Raw genomic sequence first — 5971 nt, 5'->3', positions numbered from 1 at the left:
AGGCAAATTCAAAATGTTATGAATGATTGGGCCATTAAAAAATATGCAGGACTCAGAACAGAGAGGAGAGTACAAGAAACTGTTTTACTCTTACATTTACCACATATGATCAACATTTCAACCTCGATTGTATTTCACAAGTTGTTATTAAATTTAAAGCACCTGTGTATGGTGATTTTACTTTCACTCTACAATTTATAGCATTGAAGTGAACACCATAACTTGTCCCACTGGATTAAATCATCCAACTGTCACAGAATTGAGTTCAGTGGTTTATAAGGAATATTGAAATGAGTGAAAACTCATTTTAGATCCATTTAAAAGTTTATGTTTGGAGATGAAGGGGTTCCTGAATGCCTCAGTCATAATTTATTGTAAATCAATTTAATAGTTTGTTAAAGTAAAATTTATTTGGCTTAGTATGGAGCTGCAGGAGTTGGAATAAATCATTTTTCCAGGATGCAGGGTAATTTTTGAGTTGGGCTGGGAGTATCAGCTGTCACACCACATTCAGAATTCCAAGTGCACAAGGATGGCAAGAGCAGGGTGCAGTAAGACAAAAAGACTTGAAGACAAGGTAGACACACCTGAAATTTTGACTTGAGACATGACTCCATCAGCCCTGTCACTGTGCACTTGGACCTCTACCACATACACTCTGTACCTGGGTATTGGGACCTCTATGGAGTGTTTACGAGTTGAATACAACTTGCCCTCCTGCTGGCAATCAGGTCTATAAAGTACCTTATATCCTGTGACTGATGACTCATTTTGATAGTGCAACAACATGATCCCAGGAGGATATGTAAAGGGAACCAGACCAGACTGAGCTGATAATCCTTGGGGGCTGGCTAGGAGGTGTTTCCTGTGTAGGTCTCGATCACCTCACTTGGAGGTCTGCATAAGGCATTGTTGCAGGCTCCCACTTCCAAAAAATACTGGATTTCAGGTAGAAGATTTTCCAGTCTGGCCAAATACTCCTGGCTGGTGACTTGAGCTGTGTGCAGCTGCTTCTTTCTCATGGGCTGCCCAGTACCTAACCTGATATCTTTCCACTATTTTTTACAACATGCTTCCAATGAACTGAAATCTCACAAAATGATAAGACTTTGATGCCTACATCAGTGGGGGCTTCATTGGGGCCATCTTCTCCTGAATAAATGATAGCTATAAGGCTTTATGGTCCATTAATTTTGTTGTTGAAGGCTTTAACTTTGACTTGAAATGTCTTGGAAGGGCTCATGCTTTCATCTTTATGGATATATCAGCCAGTGTCTGGATTAGTAACTGTAACTTCTTTCCATTCATCTCCACCAAATGGCTTAAATGCCACTAGATAATCAAAGTTGTTGCCATAGTGGTATTCTCTGGACAAAGGCACCCATGTTATCATTAGCTCTCTATTGCTGCCACCCCCACCTCCTACATCAGAAGGAGCCAAATTTGGTGCACCATCATTGTTTTTATTTGATGGTATACTTGGCTCACCTATACCCAAGATGTTAGTGGGTACCACACAAAATTCATATCCCATCCATGGGATTAAATCCACTGCTCTTGCTGCCTCCATATTTCCTTCAATGCTTGGGGGAACCAGTTTTTGCATATTTGAAGTCATCCAAAGGGATAGTCTTGGCCTGGATGGTGAATTTAGAGATAGTACTATGATTGTCAGAAACTTGACTCCAAGTGAGGGCCACAGAACTGGCTCTAATATCTTCTATTCTCAGACTACCCAAAGGGGCTGGGGGACCTCACACAACAAAGGGAGCAGAAGCAGAAGAATTGTCCATAATGGTCTGAGCAGTGCATGTGTATCTCCCCATGTGTCTCATCTGTGCATTCCAGATTCCACTGGTATCCAACATAAAATTCCTCTGGTAGTGAATATTCCCTTTGGTGAAGTCAATTACATAGCCATTGAAAGATCAAATAAATGTGAGGCCCAAGGCAGGATCCAAGGATTCAGCACACTGCATGGTGAAGTTTTCTCCAACAGTGATATTGGCATTGTTTAGGGCCAAGATTAACCGCATGGGATCTGTGATAACAAAGGTACCAGTGCTATTAGCTTTTCCTCTATTGTTTTCTGCAAAGCATGTATAAATGCCTCCATCGTTCCTTGTAATGTTGTGGATTTCCAAGTTTCTTCCAAGCCATCTTCCCAAATGAGTATTCTGCTACTGTTCACAAGCCACTCTGTTCCTTTACTCCATGAAGACTTTGTTTAAGTGCAGCTTTAGGTTTACACTCTATTATCACCTGGCCTCCTTTAGCAGCCAGGATCTTTTCCTTCATGGATTGAGTTAAAAAGTTGGAGCCAAATCAAAGATCTTCAGCTCAGCATTTGTGTAAATGACCCCATATGTATTCTCTTCTATGCACTGATACCTTCCGGCATTTTCAAAGATCACATCATGGAAACTCATGTAGAAGCCAGTGGTAGTTGAGATCCTCTGGAAAATGGTAAGGAGGGTCACAGAGCAATACCACTCCTTTCCTTTCCTTCACTCTAACTTCAGGACATTCTTCGGGTGTAAAAGGATCAAGGAATCCAAAGCTCAGTGTTGCTTCAGTACTTCTGACCATCCTATAGTTATTTGATGCCAAACAGTAGTATATTCCAGCATCTTTCTGTTTGTCAGTGTTGTTGATAACAAGATTCCTTCTGACCATACTACACTTGTTAGATCATCCTCCCCATTATTCCTTCTCCATTTGTAAATAGGGAAAGGACTGGCTCATACCCTGCAGTTCAGTGAAATTTTCCCTTCCTGTGATTCTTCTGGATAAATGGTATTAATTGGTTGCACATCAAAAATTGGTCCAAATCCTTTGTCTTCTTCAGAAACCCCATGTCCATATCTCCTGTGCCAGGTAAACTCTGCTAGACAGCTTGTGAATGATGCTATCACAAGATGACTAACAACAAACCACATTTTCATCTTAGGTTTAGAAGCAGCTTAGTTCAAAAATATTTTAAAAGTTTATCTTTACGGCCATTGGATAATATTAAACACAGCATTGCTGGTGGTTTTACCTTTTCTGGCTTCTCTGTTGAGCAGGTTTTGCTCATTGCTTGCAGCTTTTTGGTCAGATGTTCCATGTTCCTGGCATCCCAGTGTGCCTTGAGGGTCACTCACAACTTCATACATTGCCCTCAGTTTAATGGTTTTTGAGGAGCTGAGGGAAGACACATGAGACCCAAAGGGAGAAGGGTAATGCAACTTTGTTTTAGTTCCATGGAGAGCTTGGTCAGGTGAGCTTTAATTTCCCCATTAGCCCATTTAACCTTGGCTGATGATTCAGGCCAATAGGGGATGTGGAGTTTCCATTGTATGTTGAGTGTGTGTGTTACCTGTTGGGTAATCTTAGAGAAAAAGACAGGACAATTGTCGGACTGGATGGAGTGTGGGAGGCCAAATTTAGGAATGATTTCCATTAAGAGCAGATGAACTACAGTGGCTGCTCCTTCAGATATACATGGAAATCCTTCTATCTAACCTGTGAAGGGCCAGAAGATATCTGACATTTTGTATGGGGGGCATGTGAGTAAAATCAATCTGCAAATCTTTCCCTGGTAGCTGTGCCTGGTACTGGAGAGTTTCTGTGTGTGTCTGAAAGCCACCTTGGGGACTGGTACCTAAAGAGATGGAGCAAGCCTGCATTATCACCTGTGTGTGTTGTCAGGGATGGGTGGTATAGAAAAGGCCTGAGAAGGTGTAGGAGGGGTTGAGTCTCTATGTGGAGTGAGCTATGTATTTCAGTGAGAAGAGGTATTTGGTCATCAGGTATGACATAGTGTCCCCAGTATAGGAGCCAATCATCCCTCAGTGTAGCATCTTTTTCTAGGTACTTGGTCTTTTCCTGAGGGGTATAACTATGTTTTAGGGGTGGAATGAATAGCAGTTGATTTTGACTTTGGGAAGCAAGATTTTGTGCCATGCTGTGGGCAGTTTGGTCAGCCCTATTGTTTTCCTGAGCTGTAGGAGAAGAGGAGGATTGATGTCCCTCACCGTGAATGATCCCCACTTGTGTTGGAAGGGTGGTTGCTTGGAGAATGGCATGTATCTGATGCCCATTGATGACGGGAATTCCCTTTGTGGTCATAAAGCCTTTTCTCTCCATGTGAAACTACGACAGTGTAGGATGTGGTGTGCATATTTGGAGTTAGTAAAAATATTCCCTCATCTCTTGTGGGCTAAGGTAAGAACTCAGGTGAGAGCAATTAATTCTGCATATTGGGAGGTAGTATTGTGTGGAAGTGTGTTAGCCTCAATTGTCTGTGTGAAAGAAACTATGGCATATCCTGCCCCCTTTTGGTCAGGCACATGTGTAAAACTTGAGCTGCCATCAATAAACTGTGAATTCTGGATCTGAGATGGCCCCTGAGGAGACATTAGGAAGAGAGGGAAGCAGGTTTTTGATTGTTTGTATGCATGAATGGGAGAATGTTTGATTGGCCTCATGGAGGAGAGTGGCTGGGCTCAGAGAGGGGCAGGGCTGAAAAGAGGTGGGTTTTCTATGAAAGTAGCATGGAAGAGTTGCAGCCTAGAAGGGGACAGATGTGAGAGGCTATAATGAGTAATTAAGTTCTGTAAGTGATGGGGTGATTTTACTGTCATTGGTTGACCAAAAGTTAGTTTAGAGCTCTCTTGGGCTAGGAGAGAGGCAGCTGCCAGGGTGTGTAAACATGTGGGCCAGCTCCAGACAGTGTGGTCAAGCTGTTTAGATAGGTAAGTGACTGGGATGAAATGTGACCTGATGTTTTGTCCCAGGACCCCCAATACGAGTCCTGCTCATTCAGTGAAATAGAGATTCAATCATTTTTGGAGATCTGGAAGAGCTAATATTGGGGCAGAGAGGATAGCAGCCTGAAGTTTCAGAAATGGTCCCTTTATGGATATGCCACCTTTAGGTTCATTTGGATCTTCCTTTGAAGCCTCATAGCGAGATTTAGCAAGTAAACTGAAATCGGCTATCCATAAATGAAGAAAGCAGGTAAGCCCCAGGAAAGACAAGATCTCAGCTTTGGAAGAATGTTGGGAGCAATGCTACATAATTCTAGGGAAAAATCATTTGGTTAGCCTAGTTCTCTTGCCTACAGCCAAGCTACAGAATAACTCCAGTTTGGCCTCCAGTCACAACTGAGACTGCAGTGATCCAGTGATGCTGTGATTCTCCAGGACAAGAAACATCCTGGGAGAACAAACATCTGCTCAGTTCCTCGTTGTTCTTGGACTGTTAACATCTTGTTTACCTGAGATGTACTGAACTCTCTGCAAGCCTTTTGTTACATCTTGTTTATCCCAAAGTGAACTACTGAACTCTCTGCAAGTCATTTGTTACATTTGTTTCTCCCGATGTACTGAATTCTCTGCAAGTCATTTGTTACGAGGTACTGAATAAAAGGTGTGGTAAGCTGGGGGCTTTTGTCTTTGCCTCCCAGAGCAGCACCGATCAGACCCAAAGCTCAGCTTCTTCTCTGTCTCATTTTCTACCTTTCCTGTAATTCTCCATGTGCTGCCATGGCTCGCAGGAGACCAGGATTCACTGAAGAGGTTCTGGTAACCTCCCCTTCCCCTGTCCCCTACGGAGGAAGGGATTGGAAGGTCCTGAATAAGCTGGATATGGTTTAAGGAGATCTCTCCTTATTGATATGAGATCTTTACCCTGAGATATTTTACTGTGGGTGTGGAGAGTTGGGCCTTGAAACTCAGTATCCCTTTTTATACAAGAAGTTAAGTACTGAGGCCATGTGTTGTTGGGGGAGTTGCACAAGAGCAAGTCATCTAAGTATTGAAGTAGCTCAGAGGGAGACAGGTTAACATTTAAGAGGTCAGGAGCCAAGGCCTGTCCAAACAGGTGTGGACTGTCCTGAAATCCCTGTGTAAGAACTGTCCAAATAAGTTGTTGAGAGTGTCCCATATCAGGTTCAGTCCATGTACATGCAAAACAGTCTTATGACTTG

The 5971-nt window shown here is 42.7% G+C and overlaps 2 pseudogenes; both read right to left on the bottom strand.

Moving 5' to 3' along the window:
* Nucleotides 1–510: 510 nt before the first annotated feature.
* Nucleotides 511–2417, bottom strand: LOC147820792 (contactin-1 pseudogene; annotated as a pseudogene).
* On the bottom strand, nucleotides 2416–2945 carry LOC147820791 (contactin-1 pseudogene; annotated as a pseudogene).
* Nucleotides 2946–5971: the final 3026 nt, after the last annotated feature.

The sequence above is a fragment of the Heterocephalus glaber genome, unplaced genomic scaffold (genome assembly GCF_053883595.1).
Source record: "Heterocephalus glaber isolate CG9 unplaced genomic scaffold, H.glaber_assembly_v1.0 deba00001803, whole genome shotgun sequence".
NCBI lineage: Eukaryota > Metazoa > Chordata > Mammalia > Rodentia > Bathyergidae > Heterocephalus > Heterocephalus glaber.
The sequence above is the reverse complement of the archived record's forward strand: the minus strand, read 5'-3'. Positions and strand labels throughout refer to the sequence as shown.